This window comes from Eptesicus fuscus, chromosome 4 (assembly GCF_027574615.1).
Source record: "Eptesicus fuscus isolate TK198812 chromosome 4, DD_ASM_mEF_20220401, whole genome shotgun sequence".
Classification (NCBI taxonomy): domain Eukaryota; kingdom Metazoa; phylum Chordata; class Mammalia; order Chiroptera; family Vespertilionidae; genus Eptesicus; species Eptesicus fuscus.
Genome location: NC_072476.1, coordinates 22,141,583 through 22,165,510, shown reverse-complemented (window position 1 = coordinate 22,165,510; position 23,928 = coordinate 22,141,583). Strand labels below are relative to the sequence as shown.

Below are 23,928 nucleotides of genomic sequence, written 5' to 3'. Positions count from 1 at the left end.
ATGTCTCTCTCTCTCTCTCTCTCTCTCTCTCTCTCTCTCTCTCTCTCTCTCTCTCTCTCTCTCTCTCAAAAAGTCAGTGAAAACATATCCTGGGTGAGGATTGAAAAATATTGTACATATGTAAAATAGCCTCCGAAAGATGCCCCCTGATCCCGCTGAGGCCTGCCTTTGCCCTTCTGGCTCGGCTTCCCATGACTCAAGCTAGTGGCAGGCCTGCAATCCAGTTAAGCACCGGAAGCGCCGCCAAACTCCGGAAAAGAACCCGCTCTGGGCCGGAGGCCCTGGAGGCCACTCTGGCCTTCTCCCAGGAAGGAGCCGCACCCGCACCCAGGTTTCTGGCCCAAGGATGGTGCCAGGACCCGCCAGAAGCACAGAGAGGCCACACCAGGCAGGAGCAGCCTCTGGGAAAGGCCTGGACTCCTGCTCCCAGGCAGGGAGAGAGAGAAAGAGAGAGAGAGAGAGAGAGAGAGAGATATGCAGGTCTCTCAAGTTTGCCAACACTAGCCACTGCCATCTCCTGAGACTCCCAGAATATCAAAAGTGAAAAACTTCCAAAGCAGGCATACAAAAATAATTGTCCCGTAAGGTCTTAACTGTTTACATTAAACAAATGTATGTGTTTTAACAAACAAACACACCCATAGTAATGCAGTCATAGCGATGTAGTTATGCTGGCCGTGGGACGATGGCAGGGTTTACAGCGGGGCCCATGGACACAAATCTGAAGTGGCCTGATGGCCGTCTTCCTGCCCCAAGCCCATCAGGAGGCTGTGACCACCCCTGTGGTGTCTTCCGGAGATAATGCTAAGTATGTAGCCCAGAAAAACCTTCCTGCATAGGAGGATTTAGGCCAAATGGTCCTTACAGGTTAGGCACCCTGAAAAGCAGAGGTCACCCCGCCCTCACCCCACCCTAGCCTCTGACCCTTGACAGGATGTCGAGTGGTGGGAGCAACTCTGAGGCCTTTCATTTTGCCCTGCTGCTCACCTGCCACGATGCCGCCTGGGCCCCCGGAAGAGACAACAGACATTGGGGTCAAGGACAGCGCAGGGAAACCGCAGTTTCTGGGACCCCAGCCCTGAGGCTCTGCGATGCCAGGTGGAGAGGCTCCTGGCCTGCCCGAGTTTTCCTAAGGCCGCCCCGAGCCGCAGGTCCCTGTGGGCCCGCAGCCTTGCATCTCTTCATGGAATGAAGAACACTGGCAGCCTACATCCCGTCTGCGAGGATGCCGAGGTCCCCAGGGGGTGGAGAACTGCAGGCCCGAGGTGGACAGGAAGAGGAACTGCCTGTGGTTAGATGGAGGGGCCTGTGGTTCCTGGTGGGCTGGGAGCAAGGTCCTTACCTGCTCAGGTGATCGTGACACAGGCACTCAAAAGGCTGGTTGAGAAAAGCTTTGCAATGAAAAGAGAAGCCAGAAATCAGGCTTGGATCTGGGGCAGATCCTTACCCCTTCTGAGTTTCGTTTCCTCACTGACAACAATAGGGATGTAAAAAGGGTTAAACTGCATGATTTGCACCAAGTGCTTGTCTGGGCCTGGCACATCCTAAGTGCTCAATAAATCGTAGCAGTTGCCACTAGCTATTAAATGGAGGTGATGAACCGGCTAGGCCCGCGGACGCTGTGAATAGCTTTACAAGGGTGAGGGGTTCTTCCTTCTCGCCTTTAAGATGTGGTTGGTGTCCCTGGCATCGGTTTCATCTTTGCCCCTCAGCCCAGTGGAACCAAAGTGGAAGTGGCCCTGGGGTCTGAGTGGGTCGGCCAGCCTGGCCTGACGGGACCTGGTCACCTAGAAATGCAGAGTCGGCTTCTTGCTTTACACCTCCAACCCAGAGAGAAACGAAGGAGTTGATCAACATGTCCCTCAGCATAGAACTTTTCTCTGGAACCCACATCACTATGGCCCTAACACCACCTCTCAGACCAATACCAACTCAAAAATAAATGCTGTTGGCGTTGAGTTTTTTGACCCGAGGTTGCAACTGGCAGCCCACAGGCGAACTGGAACCCACAGATGTGTTGTCTTTGGCCTGCAGAGCACTTAAAATTGTAATAATAAATTTGATTTGGTTGCCAACATTTTTAAATCAGGAAATTTCATTTTGAAAAAACCCAGATTTTGGCTTCTCTTTAAAAAATCAGATGATCAAACGATTTGGCAGCTCCGGGCCTGCATTCCCACAGGGCAACAGCTGGTTGGAGCAGAACAGTGGATAACAGAATATTCGTTAGGGAAGGCTAGCTGCTGTAATGAACAACCCCAAGCTTTCACCGGCTTACCGCAACACAGTTTTATTTCTTGCTCATATCACTGTCCAAGGAAGTGGGGCAGGGTGGGGGAAGCAGGGGTGTCCACAAGTTATTTTAGGAACTCAGGTGCCTTCCATTTTGTGTCTCTGACATCTTCTATGACTTGATTTTTTTAGGCATTGAGCTGGAAGGTGGTGAAGGAGGTTGTGGGGAAAGCTGACCAGCTTTTTAACTACATCATCTAGGAAATGTCCCACACTGGTGAGAACCAGTCACGAGGCCCAGCAGGGGCCCAAGGGGGCTGCGAAATGTGGTGCCTGCCTAGGCCCGGGTGAGGCCACGCACCCCTGGGTCCGGGCGAGACCATGTGTCCCTGGATCCAGGTGGGGCCTCGTGCACCTAGGCCCGGGTGGGGCCACGTGCCCCTGGGTCGGGGAGAGGCCAAGCGCCCCTGGGTCCGGGTGAGACCATGTGTCCCTAGATCCGGGTGAGGCCCTGTGCACCTAGGTCCAGGTGAGGCCACATGCCCCTGGGTCTGGGAGAGGCCACGCACCCCTGGGTCCGGGCGAGACCATGAGTCCCTGGATCCGGGCGAGGCCTCGTGCACCTAGGCCTGGGTGAGGCCACGTGCCCCTGGGGCTGGGAGAGGCCAAGCGTCCCTGGGTCCGGGTGAGACCATGTGTCCCTTGATCCGGGTGAGGCCTCGTGCACCTAGGTCCAGGTGAGGCCACGTGCCCCTGGGTCTGAGAGAGGCCACGCACCCCTGGGTCCGGGCGAGACCATGTGTCCCTGGATCTGGGTGAGGCCTCGTGCACCTAGGCCCGGGTGAGGCCACGTGCCCCTGGGTCTGGGAGAGGCCAAGCGTCCCTGGGTCCGGGTGAGACCATGTGTCCCTGGATCCGGGTGAGGCCTCGTGCACCTAGGCCTGGGTGAGGCCACGTGCCCCTGGGTCTGGGAGAGGCCAGGCATCCCTGGGTCCGGGTGAGACCTTGTGTCCCTGGATCCAGGTGAGGCCTCGTGCACTGAGGCCCGGGTGAGGCCACGTGCCCCTGGGTCTGGGAGAGGCCAAGCGTTGTGGGTCCGGGTGAGACCATGTGTCCCTAGATCCGGGTGAGGCCACGTGCCCCTTAGTCTGGGTGAAGCCGTGCCCCTGGGTCCGGCCGAGACCAAACCAGAGGGAGTCGGACCTCCGTTACCACCATTTGTCCACCATCCAGAGCTGAGGGGTCAGTGCTGACATGTACACATAAGGAACTGGTGGACATTGAAATTGGGTCTCAAAAGAACTGTTGGTCCAGAAAGAAACTCACTACAGACTGATTCATTTGCCTGTCAGCATAACTATTATTGCTCGTCTCACATTCAGTTCTCATAAGTATATATCTAGTGACATATGATCTCGCTCATCTAGGGGAAATGATGAACAACATAGACTGAGGAACAAGAACAGAACCAGAAGCAAGGAGGCATCGATCGGAATATCGGGCCTCAGAGGGAGGATAGGGGAGGGTGGGGGGAGGGGGAGAGTTCAACCAAAGGACTTGTATGCATGCATATGAGCCTATCCAACGGTTAAGTTCAACAGGGGGTTGGGGCATGCGTGGGGAGGGGGGGAAGGGAATGGGGGGATGAGGACAAATATGTGACACGTTAACCAATAAAGAAATTTAAAAAGAAAAAAAAAATAAATGGAAACTGAACAATCAAAAAAAAAAAAAAAAGAAATGTGGTGCCTGGCTCAGGGGCCACAGGAAGAGAACACAGAGGCTTAAAAGCCTCAGTATCTCCATTTCAAGTGGCTGCCCTACATGCTTCCTCTGCTTGGACATGGAAGTTCTATTCTTCCCATTGTCCTTCCTCTCGCCTCCTCAGCACAGCCATTTGGCTCAGGGGAAACCACCAGTCATTGGCTGAAGAATGGTCATATGATGCAATCCCAACCAATGAGACAAGATGAATTTGCATGGAACGCCTGGAACTGCAGCAGCCACTCTGGGACCAGCCTTGGGTTGAAGCCAACACAGTGATGGCAGAGAAGAGAGATGGAAGGTACCTGCGTCTCTGGTGGCCTGGTGGAGGTGCTCACACAACCAATCCAGAAAACCACCTATCTCCATACTTCCTGATACATGCATACTAAATTCCAGTTGGAGGCAGGGGAGCTCCTGTTCATTAAAGTATCCAAACTGATAAGAGAGCAGTCCCTGCCTCACTGGAGTCACAGAAGTCACCTGCTGTTAGGTATTTGAATTTTGGCTCTTTGACTTAACATTTTTTCTCCCTCCAATGCAGAGCTGAGGTCAAATTGGCCAGCCCTGACCTTGACGGCTGGTGCAGAAATGACCCGGTGTCTGCCACCTGAGAGTGCAATGTGCAAGTATCTGTGCTTCCTAGGACAACGTGGTCCCATCCAGGGTCTGGATCTCCACTTGCATCTTGGGTACACAATCCACGTGTAACTTCAACCACAGGATGAACAGGTGTGGATTTGAGTGCATGCTCCACCACGCCTTCACTGTGTGAATGTAGGCAAACCAGTTAACCTTGCTGATCTTCAGTTTCCTCAGCTGAACACGAAGCTAGAACTTGGATTGCTGTGATCATTGCCAGAAGGTTCAATGGCTCGACGCGTAAAGGCTCTTCCCCAAGGCTCAGCACACAGAGCGCTCACAGTAGATGTTGGCTGGTGGTGTGGTCACTGTCCAGCAGCTGAGACCGCTGAGTGACCAGATGGTGGAAGGTTTGCTGCCAACTACTAGGTTATTAGGGGAGACCCAGCCCTAAAACACGGGGCCCCTGTGGCAGGACAAGGTTGGTTTTAGAGCCTGAACAGAGGGGGCCTTCGATAGCTCTGAACAACCTAGTAGAAATGTATTCCCTTCTCACTTTTCTTAAACTCCTCCTGATCTTGGGAAGGAGAAAGTCTCCGTTGGTGCTGCTCTTCCTTTCAGTTATTCCATTTGGAAAATGGAAGTAGTATTTTTCTCGTCATTTATGTGCCAGGCTCTGTGCTGGCTCAGGTCTGTGAGAGTGGGAAGATGTGAGTTAGACCACAGTAGACCCTCTTTTTTATTTTTATTTTTTTGCTTTTAATTATGAGATATTTCAGGCCAACCAACTAATAAACAAACCAACAAACAAATATCCATGTGCCTACCAGCCAGCTTAATTAATACATAAATCAAATCCATATTCAACTAAGACCCCTCGAATGCCCTTTCTCCATCTCAGCCTTTTTTTAATTTTTTTTTTATTGATTTTTTGCAGAGAGGAAGAGAGAGGGATAGAGAGAGGGATAGAGAGTTAGAAACATGGATGAGAGAGAAACATCCATCAGCTGCCTCTTGCACGCCCCCTACTGGGGATGTGCCCGCAACCAAGGTACATGCCCTTGACCGGGAATCGAACCCGGGACCCTTCAGTCCGCAGGCCGACACTCTATCCACTGAGCCACACCGGTCAGGGCTCAGCCTTTTTTTAAAAAAAATCCTCACCTGAGGATATATTTTCATTGATGAGAGAGATAAAGATAGATAGATAGATAGATAGATAGATAGATAGATAGATAGATAGATAGATAGAGAAACATCAATGGGAAAGAGAAACATCAATCAACCGCCTCCCTCACACACCCCGACAGGGATGGAACCTGCAATCTGGATGTGTGCCCTGACCAGGAACGGAACCCTCGAACTTTCGGTGCATGGACACTGCTCCCATCAACTGAGCCCCGCTGCCAAGGGCACAGGCCATCTTCTGACACCCCTCGGAGGGCGCCGCCCCGAATTTAGATCTTAGCACCCTCAGTCAGGCATTGCAGCTGCTATGACCTGTGTAGACAGAAACAACAGGTCGGGCATTGTCTGTATGACGCTGACTGTGTAAATGGGCTCGTGGCGCACCGTCTTTCTATGCCTGCCCTCATTCCGTTCCACGTTTCGTGAGCACGTTTTTCCACGTTGAGTGATGCAGCTGCAGTTTACTCATCTGAACTGCTGATCCGAATTCAAGTCTGTGAGCACAGCACAGTTTGCTCTTCCGTGCTCCTCGGTGCTGCGATGTACACGCAGGAGAATTTCCGCGCGGTTTACACCTCAGAGTAGGATTCCTGGGCCTCGTCAAAATGGGGTTTTCAGAAACGGGGTGGCCTTTAGCCTGGCAAGTTGTTCTTTTTTAATGTTTTCCTCAGTCTCCAACTGGTCCCTGTTGCCTTACACCAAGTGCCTTTATATGTTCACATGGTCTGTCTGGCTCCTGGGGGCATTGACGCTCTCACTGCTGGACTCTTGGGGGGAGAATATGGGAATGTAAGCTAGTAAATTTAATATCTTGTGATAGATGCTAAAAAAGTGATAAACCCAAAGTGCTGGTGGTACATGGAGGGAGTAGCAACTAACTGACTGAGAGGTCGAGGACTGATTCAAATGAGTAGTTAATTTAGTAACAGTAAGGAAAGGTTTTGTGGCATGAGTAGGAGTTCTCCGGGAAGATGTGAGTGGAGAGAGGACATTGTAGGTAGAGGGACATATGCACAGGCACTAAGGACTAAGGAACACATTGAAGTGAAGGCATAACCAAGGCCGTGTGCCCAGAGCAGGAGGAAGCATGGAGGGAGCACAGGGGGTCTGGAATGCCATGCTGAGGAAGTGGGATTTATCTTGGAGGTGGTGGGCCTCTTGTGAAGGACCAACACATGAGAATGACATGTTCACTGCTGGGTTTGAGAGAGGTCAGGTGACAGAGGAAGGGGGAATGGTGGAAGAGAGAAGACTGAATGCAAGGGACACTAGTTAGGAGTCTACCGCACTAGTCCAGACACCAGACATCCAAGAAGAAATGGCACAGTGAAGGCTTGAAGCAGCACAGAAGGGACTGTGTGGAGAGAGCATTAGGTAGAGACCAATTGCATGAGCAGGTGAGGATGGAAGGGTGAGTCAAGGGTTGGAGTAGACAAAATAATGCTTCCCCAAACATGCCCACACTCTACTTCCTGGAACCTATGAATATGTTATGTTTCGTGGCAAAAGGGACTTTGCAGATGTAAGTAAGGGGTTAGACCTTTCAACAGGGAGCTTAGTCTGGATTCTCTAGGTAGACCCAATCTAAGTCCACGAACCCTTCAAATCAGAGCTTTCTTCGCCTGCCTGAGAAAGGTGCAAAAGAAAGGGAAGAGACTGGAAACAGGAGCCACCAACGTGGGGACGTGCTGTGATAGGCAAGGACTGGAGGGAGGCCCCCAGGAGCCAAGGAAGCGGAGAACTCGGTCCTACAGGTGCACGGAACTGAATTTGGCCCACAACCCGGGCAAACGTGGACGGGGATCCTTCCCAGAGCCTCCTGATCATAGCCCAGCTGGTCAACACCTTGACTCTGAACTTGTGAAACCCAGAGCAGAGAAACCAGCCCAGCCAACCTGGACTCCTGACCTACAGAAACTGTGCTGCACAAGTTGTTTTAAGCCGCTAAGGTTGTGGTAGGTTGGTGAGGCAGCGGTAGGAAGTGAACACGGGATGAAACCCAGGAACATATACACAGGCACCAAGGGCTGGGACAGGTGTCGCCCTGACCCACGGCGGGACTGGATGGAAGATCGGATGTTGCCGTTCCATCTCAGACTCTTCCTGTGTTAGTTATCTATTGCTGCGTAGCAATATTACCACAACTTGGCAGCTTACATGACACATACACAACACACATGTATTCTCTGCTGGTTTGGGGGGGCCAGGAGTCCAGGCCCAGGTGAGCTGGGTCCTCTGCCAGGCTGCAGCGAAGGTGTAGGCTGGGTTCACTTCTGAACACCCAGCCAGTGTCTCGGTCGGGTTGGGCCGCTGTAACAAAAGTGCCACAGACGGGGTGGCTTACACAAACATTTATTCCCCTCAGTTCGCGAGGCTGGGAGGCTGACATCAAGGTGCTGGCAGACAGGGTGTCTGGGGAGCCTCCTCCTGGCTTGCAGACGGCTGCCTTCTCACGGTGTCCTCACCTTGTGGGGAGAGAGACAGAGCTCTCATGTCCTGGCCTCGTTTTATAAGGCGGTAATTCTCCCAGGAGGGCCCCACCCTCATGACCTCATCTAACCCTCATCACCCCCCAAGGGCCTCACCTCCACATGCACTGGGGATGATGGCTTCAACACATGACGTCTGGGAAGCCACAAGCATTCAGTCCACAGCAAGCAAGGAAGGCCTCGCTCTCAAGCTCACAGAGCTACGGACAGAATTCCGTTCCTTGTGGCCCGTTGGGCTGAGGGCTTCCGTTCTTTCCCGGAGATGCCAGAAGATGCCCTGTTTCTTGTCAACGTGGGCCTCCCAGCATGGCCACTTGTTTCACCAAACGAGGCAGAGAGCGTCTGCTAGCAAGGCGGGCGTTGCCATCTTATGTAACAGACAAGTGACACCACGTCACCTTTGCTGTGCTCTCCCGCTGGGAAGCAGGTCACAGTCCCACTCCCACGTCAGAGGAGAGCTACCCGAGGGCGGGACTCCCCAAGGCCGGGACAGCTGGGGAGATGGGAGAGTCTCTCCGTCCACAGCTCTCAGAGGCGGGTGCGGGTTCCTTCTCTGGGCGTGTCTCAGGAATTGTGAAGAGATGTTTGCATCCTGCCAGGCCTCCGCTCCCGGGGTTCCTTTTGGCCCCCGGTCAGTAATATATCAGCTCCGCTCACCTGAGTCTGAAGGGCAGGGAGGGGGCCACAGTAGTTTCTTATAAGTGCTGCTCACGCCTGACGCCCGCCTCTGGCTCTGAAATGCGGTTCTCAGGTCATGCGTGCGGACAAACCACTCACTCCCTTCTTAAGAGTCCCGTTTCTTATGCTTTAATGTAGGTTTTCTGAGCGCCTGGTGTCAGCCCGGAGGGGAGACGTGCCAGGGCAGTGGCCTGGAGGCCTCTCCTCGGAGCGGGTCCGTTGGGACGGCAAGAGCCAGCTTTTCCGCTGCAGACCTGGCGTCTGGGCCCGCAGTGCCAGCTCTGTGTTAACACCTGTGCTCTCCACAGCCCTGACATCTGCTCGCTCGTTACATCTTCTCTCTTTCCTGTTGTTCACTATATCCTTTTGCGGCAAAGACAGTGAATCCAAAAGTAACATAGACCCTCTTTCCAAGGCCCCAATATTAGGAAAAAAAAAATCAGTAATTTCCTGCGCCATTTCTCTCCACCCCTTGCCCCACCTGAAGGTATTCATTGTCAATAGCATGACAAGGAACCATCCGCGTGGGATGTGGACTTCCTTTACATTCTGAGAAACCAATGTACACATCCACATGTGTATTGATAAACGTGCTTATTTACTTTTACAAAAGCAGGACATCCACTGAAGTCACTGTGATATCAGGTGAGTAAGTTCTGGAAACAGAGTCCATACTTAACAATACAAATTTGCTAAGAGGGTAGCTGTCAAGTGTTCTTATCACATATGCAAAAACATGCAAAGGGATGCAGGAAACTTGGAGGTGATGGCTATGTCTGTTACCTTGACTGTGGTCAGGGTATCACAGGTGTATGCATGTAGCCCAAACTCACTAAATTATGTACATTAGATATAGGCAGGTTTTGTTGTTGTTGTATTAAGTATACTTCAATAAAGCAGTAAAAATCAAAACAGGGCATCAACTTTTCTTACTTAATTGTATCTCATTATCACCCCTTCAGATCAATAAATCAATGATCTTAAGAGAGAGGAAGGGAGAAACATGGATTTGTTGTTCCACTTATTTATGCATTCATTGGTTGATTCTTGTATGTGCCCTGACTGGGGCACAACCTTGGCGTATTGGGGTGACGCTCTAACCAATTGAGCTATCCAGCCAGGACATTCTTTTTTAAAAAAAATATATTTTTATTGATTTCAGAGAGGAAGGGAGAGGGACAGACAGGTAGAAACATCAATGATGAGAGAGAATCATTGATCGGCTGCCTCCTGCATGCCCCCTACTGGGGATCGAACCTGAAACCTGGGCCTGTGCCCTTGACTGGAATCGAATCCGGGACCCTTCAGTCCTCAGGCAGCTGCTCTATCCACTGAGCCAAATCAGGGCAGGGCATTCTTTTTGATGGCTGCCCATGATGCCATGAGATGAATGGATCGGCATTTACATCCTGGCCGGCGGATGTTTACAATGTTATCGTCAGAACTCCATGAGAGGGAAAGCGAGTGAATATGTGTCATTCCAATTTTAGAATGGGAGAAACTGAGGCACAGAGAGGATCAGCAATGGGTGCGTGGCTCCCAGCAGTTCCTGGCAGATGTGTGGCAGAATCGATCTAGCTCTTGCTTCATGCTGCCACAAGGAGGCACTGTTAAAACTTGCTCTGTTGACAAACAGCCCCCTTCCTTGCTAACACTAGGATTCTGGACGCCCCTGTTCGGTTTCAAAAGTCCAATTAAACCTTTTCCTGCCACTGACCATCATGATCTATCCTAATTTTGAATAACAGAGAGATGGGTTGGAAGAGTTTAATTTCTTCTTTCCCAGACATCCCTGGGCTCCTTATGCAAATCCATTTTCTCCCCAGTGGTCGAGTTTGCCCAGGGAGGTCTGAGAGGACCCCTCTAGGCTCAGTTTCACCCTCCTCTCCTCCCAAACCCAGCATCAGGGACCTTATCTCCTCTTTACATATCCAAGGGAGACCCGAGTCTGATTCTTCACAGGACAAAGACTGCCGACTTCAAGGTGACTTTCAGACATGAAATTCATACAAAAGTTATAGAACTCCAAACACAGCTTTACATATCCACGGACACACGTGGCTTAAATGAACATATAACGTCCTGCTTATTCAGACACATGATGAGCTTTACCGATTTAAGTGCATACAGGACCCAAATTCAGGATTTTGCTCACTAGTTTCTGATTCTGCAGCCTGTGCCAAATTGGTTTTACAGCTCTGTGGAGCCCCAGCTTTCAAACAGAGGTGACAGTTTTGAGATTTGTGTGTAATCTTCCAGGCTCAAAAAGAAAACAAATAAAAACAGCTAGCAGGTCTCCACACATGAATATATACCCTTGGACATTTGGGGCAAAAAAAATTTTTTTTTTGCATAAATGGTACCTATAGTACATTGTGTAAACTGCTTTTTTTGTAAAGTCCATTCTTCACCTGGGGCAGAGAGGGAGTCGGGGCAATGGGGGTGTGGGTGACAATGTTTTTTTTTCTGAGGATAATGTCACAGGGAGTGCTGCTTCATTCTGGGGAGCACAGGAAGATCTGAGTGGACAGGCTCCCCAGATCCTGGCCTACCTGTGGGGGGCAGTGTGGTCCTTTTTATTTTTTAATGAGGAGGAATACAATTGCTCTTTAGTGGCACTCTTAAAAAAAAAAAGAGACAAGTGGATGCCTTAGTGGAGAGAAGAGAACACTCATTTATGTCTTAATTCTGGATGCTTCTAATTTGCCTGCTTTCTCCTAGGTTATCTTTGTATTTGTGGGCTTTGGAGGTTATTCTGGAAAAAAATTGCACATGTAATAGAGACGTTTGTAGAAAATCCAAGCAATGTGAAAATGTACGGAGTAAGGAGTCCTTTCAACAGCTCCTTCCCTCTGCAGAGGCAACAACTGTTACTCAGGGGTGGATCCTTCTCTCCCTGGCTACTCAGTGAGGGCGCGGACCAGCATCGCCCAGACTGGTTGGAAATGCAGAGTCTTGGGCTCCACCCCAGACCGGCAGAGTCAGAAACTGCATTTTAACACGATCCCCAGGTTGAAGTGTTCATGTATTAATTTACATATTTGTATGTGTGCAGACACGTGCTCTGGGCGTTAGAATGTGGCTTTAGGGACACTAGCAACAGCAGCGCTATCTGGCAGGCAGTTAGACAGACAAAAGACCAAGTCCCAGCTCCGAATTACTGAATGCAGACGCCGTGGAGGTGGGCACAGCGATCAGTGTTTTCACAAGTTCTCCAGGGGTGCTGATAAACTCCACGGGAGGGGAAGTGCGGGAACCTCTGCTGAAAAGTGGGGACTCTTACCCGCTCTCCTGCCAGGCTCCCGCCCCCCATCACGTCCATCACCCCTTTGTCTATCAGAGAGAGCCCTTCTCTGTGCCTTGCCCAGATCTGGCTGGCCCACCGAGGTACCGCCAGCTCCAGCTCCACCAGGCATACACCAGGAGCTCCGTTAACGCTTTCTTCAATTAGGTATCGGGGGCTAATACAGGTTCCCCCAATTTAGGTCAGGCTGTTTTTCGGGTTATACAACTTCTGGAGGCTGATGGAGGTCGTGCCATAATCTCCACAAACTCATTCGAGCAGGCCGGTGTACATTCTTTCCTGGTGCAAAGGAAACAGGTGCCATACTTAAACCTATCCCTGGCAGCTGGCTTCAACACCAGAGCTGGAAGGAGACCCATCATACAGAGGGGCGAACGGAGGCCCAGAGAGGGGGTTCAGTTTTCATGCCAGAGCTGCTGCAAGTCTGGGCAGGACTTCCTCTCCGCGAGGCAGAGCCTACGATGGATTTATTTATAAAATAACAAGCCAGACGCCAGCCGAGTCCGGGTGTGGGCTCGGTGTCCAGCAATGGCAGTTGTCTCTTTAGAGGATCAAGTTGGACTTCAGAGCGCAGCAAAGTGCCTCGTGGCTCTTCAGCCAAGTGCCGTCAACGGCAGGTGTCTTGCCCGAAGGGTGTTGAGCCTTCCCGCAGCGCACGGTTTCCAGGTGACCCGTGGGGCCGTGGAGTGTGTGACCCCCGCCCACCGGAGCCCCCACCTTCCCCAGGGAACCAGCCGCCCGGGGATGGAGGGGCCGCAGTGCCCGGCGGGCCGAGAGCGCCGTGCAGCCGCTGGGCGGGCCTCCCAGACTGTCGGGGGCGGGAGTAGAGTTTGAAGGCAAACTGAGTGAAAAGGGTTGGCCCGGTGGGGACCGCGGCACCAGCGGGTGTAGACGACTGATGAGCTCGGTGAAAAGTAGTCCCACCTCTAAAAAGTCTCCCGCAGAGAAGACCGGACACTAGGCACGGACGGGGTTCGAACCCGTGATCTTCGGTTTACGAGACCGACGCCTTACCACTTGGCCACCGCGCCTGCGTTGGAATGGCGGCTCGGGGAGCGTCTATCCTGTCTTCGCTCCCGTGAGCTCGCCCCGCGGGCACGAGCGCGGGCGCGAGCGCGAGCCCGAACGCGAGCACGCCCCCGGCTCGTGGCCCCGCCCCTCGGCCCCGCCCCTCGGCCCCGCCCCCTCGCCGCGGCCGGCGGGATAAGGCGGGACTCCACGCCCGCCGCTCCCCGCGGACTCGGGGCCGCCCACCCAGCCCGGAGGTGGCCCCCGGCCGGACGTCCTTCGGTCCCCGCACGCCCGGGGCTGCGTCTCCGGAGTCCCCACGGCCTGGTCTGGAGGCGTGTCTGGAACTCGGAGCAGGCGGGACCCTCGCCGGCGTCGCAGAGCCTGGGGTTCGAAACCCAGCTCCGGCAGTCTCTCTCCGCGCCCGCGGACGCCCGGCCTCTGAGCCTCAGTTTCCCGGCCCGGGCGAGGCACCCCGGAGGCGGAGGTATGGTGGCCGTCCTCACTACGACCCCTGGTCTGTCCACGGCGGCCCTGCACCGAGCAGGCGCTCTGCAATGCTGTTAACGGAGTGAAAGCTTTCTGAAATGAAAAGCCCAAACTCCCCTCCCCCCAGATTGCCCGGGGGGCCCAGGGACCCGCAGCATCACCTGGCGGCTTGTTGGAAGCGCGCTGTCTCCCGCTCACCCAGACCTGCAGCCCAGCCACTTGGGTGTCCACAAGTCCCCCAGGCCACGCTGTGCGCGCGAGAGGCTGAGTCCCAAGCATATTTGTGTTTCTGTATTCAAACGTGCCCCTTCGTTTTTAGCCAAATGGGATGACTTCACAGTTCTCCGCACTTTGATTTTTCATGAATTAATGTATGACGTGTTAGCATACAATGGCTTGTAAGTACATAATACAATATAATCACAATACATAATTGCATATATTATCCAATAGAATTCCATTCTATTCGTTAATGTGAATAACACAATATTGTATAGTAAATTATACCTATAGCAGTATATACTGTAATATGATATTGTGCATGAGTACGTTACCTTTACTCTCTTTGGTAGCTGCGTGGTTTTCTAGCGAGTGGCTTTATCACAATTGACTTAATCAGTTTCTGGGAGTTAGGCCTTGGGTCGTCTGCAGCTTTTTTGCTGCACAGAACATTCTGCTGCATGTGTCTTTGCCGCCTGGCACCAGTGATGCGTGTAAGGGTATATGGAGACCTTAAAAACGTCCACAGCCCACCAGGCAGGTATGTAGGCAAATAGGAAACTTAAAAATACCAGGAAGTTGTGCTCACCAAGTTGCTTTAAATGTCAAGGTTTGGGCAGTTGAGTGGGGAAGGCCCTGGCATTTACCCTCAGACAGGAGCCCTGAGACACTGCCCCTGGAGTGATTGAGGTCAGCATGGCAAACCTCACTGCGGCTCCCTAATTAAAAAGAATAAGTAAGTGGAACGTTTTCAGAAGTAAAATATGCATTACTGAGCACTGCTTCTGACTAGTTGATAAGATTGGTTCTCTTGTCCCCCTCCTTTCTTTGGTGTTCACTGAGTTGTTGAAATTATTGTGCAGAAGTGACAGGGGCTTATAAAAGGTGAAAAGAAATTAGCAAACGAGAGAACATTCCATGAGCCGACCCCAGAACTAACCGGCAGGTGAAATGCGAGTCTAACAGGCGCTTTTATCAGCTTTGTCTTCTGAGGGAATGGAGGGAGCTGAATGAGAAAGGTGCAGTTGCACCTGGATGGGCGGGTGGGATGCCGGGGGTATGCAGGGTCTGGGGGGCCCTGAGAGAGGCTCATTCTCTAACCCTCTGTGAGTCCTAAAGTAGAGAGCACAGGTGCTGGGCGTTCTGACCCTGCTTATCTTCCAGGGTACGGAGCCCTGAGAGGCCACAGATCTTACACACCTGGATGGAGGCTCTGCACGTCTTGGCTCCAGCGTCTTAGAGTGATGCTTGCACAGGTAGGTCCTTAAAAAGGATTGCAGTTTGTTGGATATGCTGGATACACGTCTTTTGTCAGATGTATTGTGAATATTTTCCTCCTTCTCTGTGGCTTGCCTGTTTGTTTTCTTCTTAATGGTTTCTTTCAAAATGCCCAAGTTTTAAATTTTTGACGAAGTCCAATTTATCGCTGTTTTCCTTTTGTGCTTTTTGTGTCCTTTCTAAGAAATCTCTGTCTACCTGGGTCACGAAGGTTTTCTCCTTGAATTTTGATTATTTTAGCTTTTATGTTTGATCTGCCATCTGTTTTGAGTTAATTTTTGTGTGTGGTGTGAGGTAGGGCTTGCTGTTAAATTTTTCCCGTACGGATATCCAGCACCATTTATTGAAACGATTATCCTCTTCTCATGGAATTGCTGTGGTACGTTGGTTAAAATTCAGTGGACTGTTTCCATGTGGTGAGTTCCTGGAGTTTGTGTTGGTTTCCATTGATGTGTATGCCAGTTTTTACTCCAATTATCACAAAGCCTTGATTATTGTATTTTATGGGGAGTACTGAAATCAAGTATTGTAAATCCTCCAACTTTGTCGTCCTTTTATAAAATTGTTTTGCCTGTTCTAGTCCTTTGCGTTTCTGTGTAATTCTTAGAATCAGCTCATCGGTTCTATAAAATGCCGGCTGGGATTTTGATTGGGACTGCATTGGGAAAGTTGCTGTCTTAACTCTACTGAGTCCTCCTGTCCATGAATATTTCAGTTGTTTGTTGCTGGTGCCAGTGGGTCTTGGATTATCGGTTCATTTCTTTAGCATTTCCCTATGTGAGCTTCCCGCGTTTTCAGTGGGAGAGTAGCTGGAATATTTGTGGTAACTGTGTTCACCTTCTTTGGCTCTCTGTCCAAGCACAGATCCCTGTCACGTGTAGGGATCGTGTGGGGGCCCCGCAGGACACCCCAAGATAAGATGTGAAGCAAGACATGTAGCCTGTGTAACTACTGTGACAAAATTCAGAAGAAGCCAAGATCTCTCCACTTAGAAAGAGATTTAATGACTGTTTCAACACTCTTAACAGATCATGCCAACTGTACATAAAATGTTAAGGTGAAAAGTACATTTTTCTGCAGAAGAATGACAGTTGTACAGAATGCCCGGTATCTCCTCAACAACTCCATCTCAGAACCTTCAACTTTGGAAAGTGTGCTTTAATAGGTTCATTCTGGAGCCAGAATGAGATCAAGTTGGCAGCTAGGAATAATACAGTTTTTAGTTCTTTCTTTTTTCCCTTTTGTATTTTCAGATAAACTTTAAAAGGTCAATCAGATCTGAGATACAAATTGGCAGGCAGAGTTGACAATTGTTTTATGTATGTATATAAAAAGCAGTAGACAGTGACAGAGAATAAACTGCTGTTTCTCTTATTATTGGATCTGCGTTTAGCAGAGCATTCCTGTTCTCCCAGCTCTCACTCCCCCCTACTCTTCCCTCCTTTTCAAAGTGACCATATTATCAGTTTATTTTGGATTTTTTTCATTTATTTTTCTTTGCTTTTCTGTTGGTACATGTTTATACAAAGGAAATGTAGTGTCTTGGTTAGGATATTTCTCCCCACAGATGGTATTATATTGTACATGTTTTTTGATGTCTTTTAAAAAATATGTTTTTATTGATTTTAGAGAGAAGAAAGGAGAAGGAGAGAGAAATAGAAACATCAGTGAGAGAGACACATCAACACGCCTCCTGCACACCCCTTGCTGGGGAGTGAGCCCGCAACCCAGGCATGTGCCCTGACCAGGAATTGAACCCTGACCTCCTGGTGCATGGGTTGATGCTCAGCCATCGAGCCAACATCACGCAGGCTTTTTAAAAAATTCTACAAAGCATCGAAGGTCCAGCCCTATGATTCCCTATTCCTTTTAACTGCTGCGTTCGAGTCCAGTGGGTGAAGTAGAGTTTTTACTAAATCCCCTGTTGCTGACTACCTAGGTTGTTTCTGACTTTTCTTTTTGAAAAAGATTTTTATTGATTTCAGAGAGGAAGGGAGAGGAAGGGAGAGATAGAAACATTAATGATGAGAGAGACTCGTTGATCAGTTGCCTCCTGCACGGCCCAAACTGGGGATTAAGCCAGCAGCCCAGGCACATGCCCTGACTGGGAATCGAACCATGACCTCCTGGTTCCTAGGTCGACACTCAACCACTGAGCCATGGCAGCTGGGCCTGACTTTCCTTTACCATGGACACAGCTGCTCGTGCATCTTTGCACGTGCCTCCCTTTGCACACACGTGAGGGTTCTTTAGCATGGACATCAGGGTCATTGCTTTCCCAGGATAACTTTTCTGCTGTATTTTAGCAGCCTTGAGAAAACGGTTCTGCAAATACCTGCTTGCTAGTAATTGAATCAACCCTCAGTGTCACTGGGCAACAGGAGCGATACTTGCTCTTGCTTGAGTCTCTCCTTTTTAACTTCGTGTGGAGTTGGTTGGGGGAAGGCAGCAACAATCAGCCACCCATTTAGTGCGACGGCATGGCTGAGGTCTACCCAACGGGTAGAGACCAAACTGAACAAATTCCTTGTGTTGTTTTCAGTACTGTGAGCTTGTAAGAAACAATATGTGAATGTCCCAAATGGGTCCCTTTCACCTGTTACCACTTTCTATAAAGTGGCACCAGCACCTCATACATGAATGATACGTAGTGCGTGTTTCTCAATACAGCAAAGAATCATTTCTTTTCCTGTAGATTTATTAGTGTTACATGATATTTCAAAAACTCAATATTTACTCATATTAACCAGGAAGTCATTTTGGCAGACAGATAGATTGATAGTGACCTTTAGCTAGGCCTTCTATTTTAAGATTATTTGTTTCATAAATGACACTTGACCTAATGGGTTGCAATTTTTTTTTTTTTAACCAGTACAGAGCTTTGATGAATTAATTAATGCTTGCTAATGGTCCATATTCCACATACATTGCGTTCTCTCTTTTAAAAACTAGGAGTTAAAGTAGCATATACATGGTTAACGATGCTTCTTTCTCATTGATGTTTCTACCTCTCTATCCAAAATAAATAAAAACATATTTAAAAAAGAAAGAGCCCTAACCGGTTTGGCTCAGTGGATAGAGCATCAGCCTGCGGACTGAAGGGTCCCAGGTTCGATTCCGGTCAAGGGCATGTACCTTGGTTGCAGGCACATCCCCAGTAGGAGATGTGCAGGAGGCAGCTGATTGATGTTTCTCTCTCGTCGATGTTTCTAACTCTCTATCCCTCTCCCTTCCTCTCTATAAAAAATCAATAAAATATATTTAAAAAGAAAGAAAGAAATAGCCCTAGCCAGTTTGGCTCAGTGGATAGAGCATCTGCCTGTGGACTGAAGGGTCCCAGGTTCGAGTATGGTCAAGGGCACATGCCCGGGATGCGGGCTCGGTCCCCAGTGGGGGGCATGCGGGAGGCAGCTGATCAATGATTCTCTAACATCATTAATGTTTCTGTCTCTCCCTTCCTCTCCCTCCCTCTCTGAAATCAATAAAAATATGTTAAAAAAAGAAATATGTATTATAAAGTGGAAAATGACTATTTAAAAGTGCCATTTCCCATAATCAGACACCAATGATCATATTCCCACCGTTTGGCATGGGCGGTGGTTATTCCCAGGTTTGTTCGTGGCAACATGGAAAAGATAAGTGGGTGGAAGGAACGGGAGCAAATGTGCTGATAAATTGACTTACTAGTAGAGATACACCTTCCACATTTTCCCCGTGACTTGGCTTTAATGCTGCTAAATGGTAAATGTACATGTGAAACTCAGATGTAAAAAAGTCTAACAAGATACAACATGTTCCTTTCATAGACATCTTAGAATTTCGTATGTGGAAACATGAATAAGATTTACTGAAACATTTTGTTGTTGTGTCCCGTTTCAGGGCTCTTGAAAAGCAGTTTCTGTGTTTCTTGCCATGCTTTCTGCGTCTGTAGCTGCCTGTTGGGTGTCAGCAAGGTGCCTGGAAGTGTGAATGGCTTCCTCTCGCGTTTACCTCCTTGTGCTTGCCAGTTGTCACGATATATTAGTGAGCACTATTTAATCCTATGTTATCTCAAAAATAACACCAGGGAAAATATTTAGAGAAAGTGTACACATTACAGCCAGACCTCAGCTTATCCTATATAATAAAGAGGTAATATGCAAATTGACCCTCACACCCTCACAAGATCGCTGCCTATGACCAGGCTGGCAGGGGGATTAGTGAGGGACGACCAAACGACTGGACAGCAGCCTGGGTGGGGCGACCAGGCTGGCATGGGGAGCAGTTAGGGGTGACCAGGCCAGCGGGGGGGGGGGGGCAGTTGGGGGCGACCAGGCCAGCGGGGGGGGGCAGTAAAGAGTGACTAGGCTGGTGGGGGGGCAGTTAGGGGCAACCAGGCTGGCGGGGGGTGGGCAGTTAGGGGCGATCAGGCTGGCACACAGAGGCAGTGAGGGGTGATCAGGCCAGCAGCAGGGGGCAGTTAGGGGCAACAGGCAGGCAGGCAGGCAGGTGAGCGATTAGGAGCCAGTGGTCCAGTGTAGGAAGCGGTTATAGGGTTAAACCTCAGACTGACCTGCTGGCAAAGTCACAAACAAGTCCCAAGCTTGGAAGGGCACAGTCCTCTAAGCATAATTAAGCTTGATCCTGTAACTGATCCCTAGATCTTTCCTGGGTAGCTAGTGGGCTGTGGGAGGGGCAGCAAGTGCTGCCAAAACAAGTGAAACTTATAAGAACATTGTCAATTGCTTTGTTTGTCCCTGATTATAAATAAAGCCTCAGCTTTGCAGTCTGGATCGGTTCTGTGGCCTCAGCCAGGCACAGAAAGATCCACCCAGGCTCCCAGCTTCATGAATCTATTTCTGCGTCTTGTTTTCTTTATTTCTATTATTTTCTCAATCCCTGGCCGCCTCCATTTAGAACCGGTTCGTTCATCTCTCTTTCCGCGTGGGACGCGGAAAAGGGAGATCCCCGCCATGTCTGGCCCCCGCCGCATCAGGCCCCCGCAGTCCAGGATTGTGGGAGGGATGTCCGACTGCCGGTTTAGGCTCGATCCCCACGTTCGGGGCTAAACTGGCAGTTGGACATCCCCCAAGGGGTCCCAGGTTGGAGAGGGTGCAGGCTGGGCTGAGGGGACCCCCATCCCCCGTGCACGAATTTCGTGCACTAGGCATCTAGTCTATAATAGTAAAAGTGTAATATGCTAATTAGACCGGACATCCTTCGGGACGAAGCCAGGGCAGCAAGGGAAGCCCAGGTCCCAGGTGCCAGAGGGAAGCTGGTGCCGGCAGCTGGGGGAAGGGAGGCCTACTCTTGCATGAATTTTGTACATCGGGCCTCTAGTCTCAAATAAAAGCCACTAGTTCCATTCAGGTAAAAATGCCTGTGGAATCCAGGGTGGCTTCTTTCTTTTGAATGGGTTGTTTGATTTATTTATTTATTTTTCATGCCTTTTGTAATCCTCCTCCCCCACCCCACCCTTAAAAAACCACCATTCTGCTCTCTGTCACTTCATGTTAGTTTGCATATCCTAGAATTTTATATAAATGGGATTAAACAATATGGAGGGTTTTTTTTTGGTTTGTTTTTGGCTTCTATAAAGTGGCACCAACTGCCACTGCATAATTATTTCGAGATTCATCCATATTGTACATTATTGTGTAGCAAGAATTCATTCCTTGTTATCACGGAGTGGTGTGGACATTTGAGTTGTTTCCTGTTTTAGGCGATTACAAATAGAGCTCTGAACATTCATGTGCAAACCTGTGAAAGGACACTAGACGGTTTTTATTCCTCTTGGGTCAATACATAGGAGTGAAATGCCTGGATCACCCGTTTTTCTTTTAAAGAAACTGACAGTTGTTTCCCAAAGTGGTTGTGCCATTTTGTATTCCCACCAGCATTAGAGGAGAGTTCCCGTTCCTCCACATCCTCGCCAATACTTGGTTACGGTCCATCTTCTTATTTAGCCATCATAACAGGTATGCAGTGGTATCTCATTGTGGTTTTAATTTGCATTTTTAAATGACTAATGATGTTGAGTATTTTTTTTTAAATTTCTTTATTGATTGTCCTCATCCCCCCATTCCCATCCCACACCCCTCCCCACGGATGCCCCCACCCCCCTGTTGTCCTTAACCATTGGTTAGGCTCATATGCATGCACACAAGTCCTTTGGTTGATCTCTCCTCCCTCCCCCCACCCTCCCCTACCCTCCCTCTGAGGCCCGACAGTCCGATCGATGCCTCCCTGTTTCTGGGTCTGTTCTTGTTCATCAGTCTATGTTGTTCATCATTTCCCCTAGATGAGTGAGATCATGTGTTACTAGAAATACACTTCTAAGAACCGAATGTGAGATGAGCAATAATAGTTATGCTGACAGGCAAATTAATCAGTCTGTAGTGAGTTTCTTTCTGGACCAACAGTTCTTTTGAGACCCAATTTCAATGTCCACCAGTTCCTTATGTGTACATGTCGGCACTGACTTTTCAGTTCTGGATGGTGGACAAATGGTGGTAATGCAGGTCCGACTCCCTCTGGTTTGGTCTCACCCGGACCCAGGGGCGCGGCCTCACCCGGACTCAGGGGCACGCGGCCTCACCCGGGCCTGGGACCCAGCATCACCCGGGCCCCGGGGCGCGTGGCCTCACCCAGACCCAGGTGCGCGCGGCCTCACCCGGACCCGGGATCCAGCCTCACTCGGACCCAGGGGCGCGCAGCCTCACCCGGTCCCGGGGGCGCGTGGCCTCACCCGGTCCCAGGGGCGCGCGGCCTCACCCGGACCCGGGGGCGTGCAGCCTCACCCGGGCCCAGGACCCAGCCTCATCCGGACCCAGGGGCGCGTGGCCTTTCCTGGACCCAGGGGCGCGGCCTCACCTGGACTCGGGACCCAGCCTCACCCGGACCCAGGTGTGTGTGGCCTCTTCTGGACCCAGGGGCGCGGCCTCACCTGGACCCGGGACCCAGCCTCACCCGGACCCAGGGGCGCGCAGCCTCACCCGGACCCAGGATCCAGCCTCACCCGGACCCAGGGGCGCGCGGCCTCACCCGGACCCGGGGGCGCTTCGTCTTCTTGATCCCAATTCCTGTCGGTCAATTCCCTCTCAGCAATTCCTTCGGCCATTTTCTCAAAGCTCCGGGGCGGCTGCCGTGGAACTCGCTGGGCGGCAGGCTCGGCGAAGCTCCAGTGTGCCCGGTGCGCGGTGGCGGGCTGGTCCGAGGTCGCTGCGGCGGCACTCGGGTCTGCAGCGGTGACCAGTCACCGGGCGAGCGCACCTGGATCTGGGACCCAGCGGGGCCTCGTCTTCCCAATCCCAACTCCCATCAGTCAATTCCTTCTCAGCAATTCCTCCGGCCATTTTCTCAAAGTTCCAGGGCGGCTGCTGTGAAACTCACCTGGCGGCGGGCTCGGTGAAGCTCCGGTGTGCCCGGTGCGCGGCGGTGGGCTGGTCCGAGGTCGCTGCGACAGTGCTCGGGTCTGCAGCGGTGGCCAGTCGCCGGGCGTGCGCACCTGGCTGCTTCCAGGGAGCAGAGATTCTCGAATGACTCGGAGGTCAGCAAGCACGGAGTCTCCCACCCCATGTCCCCCAGGGGCTCGTCTGTCCATGCTCGGCAGCGAGTGGAGCCATCCCCTCAGCCGGAGACTGCTGGGGGAACCGCGCCGAGCATGTTCCAGGCTGCCATTGTGTCGCCAGAGCTGTAGTTCTTAAAGTGTGATCTTTGGCTCACCGGCATCGGCATCATCCCGTGTACCCCTCTCTTTTATTCTAGTTGTAGAGCATCTGCTCAGCCAGCCCTCTGGTGGTTCTGGATGGTGTCTGCTCTGTTTTCCCGTTGTAGTTTCAAAATTGTTGTGGTAGGCAACAATCAGGCGTCCGCCCTATGCCGCCATCTTGGTCCTCCAGAAGATTCTTAAGTAACCTTATAAATGTGGTTCTGAACACTGTGTCATCCATTAGTTTACTTTCCTCCATCTCTTCTATTTGTGACCTGCTTCGGTGTCTCCACATTTTGGCTGCCTCCCTATGTTGATGGAGTGGCTTTGTGTGGTCAGTGACCTATAGGGGCCGGTAGCTCAGCTTCCCCAATCTCTCTAGGTGGTCGCTCTTGGTACCCCCCTTTGTGGGCTGAGTGCAAAGTCTTGGTGTTGTTAAGCCTTGATTGCTGTTGGTACACTGGGAGGATTTGACCTCCAGTCCAATTGGCTGTGAGGATCAGCTGTGTCTACGCTGGGAGACAGCCTTATTCAACTAGACTTGCAAAATTGTAAAAGCCTCTGTGCTCAGCTTGGATGGGGCGGAGTTTCAGGGTGGAGCCTACAGCCTTGGCTTCCCGTCAGCCCCGCCCTATGAGGTTCCTGGGTCTCAGTGTCCCTCAGTGTCCCTCTGTACTCCCTGCAAACACCTCTGAGAGAAAGGCGCCCTGGAGTTTCGCCTGCTGCCAAACAGTCTAGTCTCTCCCCCAATGAATCTGGATTCCCAGATTCTCGCCCGGAACTGGGGTTCAGTGCAGTCGGAACTGGGGCTCAGCGCAGTCTGGAGCTTTTGTCTCCTTCCCGCCAGGGCAATTCAGTGGCACAGTCAACAGTCCATCCTCTGCGCGCATTCACGTGCGTGCCTCCAGAGCTCTGCCTTTCGCCGCTCCTCTGTGTTTCCGCCTTACAGCCCAGATTCCCCCAGTATGAGCCTGGGTCCCCAGGGTCTCGCCCGGGACTGGGGTTCA

At 51.0% G+C, this 23,928-nt stretch overlaps 1 long non-coding RNA gene and 1 other non-coding gene across 2 annotated transcripts in view; one reads left to right on the top strand and one right to left on the bottom strand.

The window, feature by feature from the left end:
* Positions 1–13,196: 13,196 nt before the first annotated feature.
* TRNAT-CGU (transfer RNA threonine (anticodon CGU)) lies at positions 13,197–13,268 on the bottom strand. The gene has a single exon. It is a non-coding gene; the product is annotated as a tRNA-Thr (tRNA).
* A 173-nt stretch (positions 13,269–13,441) lies between these two features.
* Positions 13,442–23,928, top strand: part of LOC114231558 (uncharacterized) — a 74,307-nt gene continuing 63,820 nt past the window's right edge. Inside the window, exons 1-2 of the long non-coding RNA XR_008555779.1 lie at positions 13,442–13,732; positions 15,118–15,209. This is a non-coding gene — a long non-coding RNA (uncharacterized LOC114231558). The remainder of the gene's footprint in view (positions 13,733–15,117; positions 15,210–23,928) is intronic.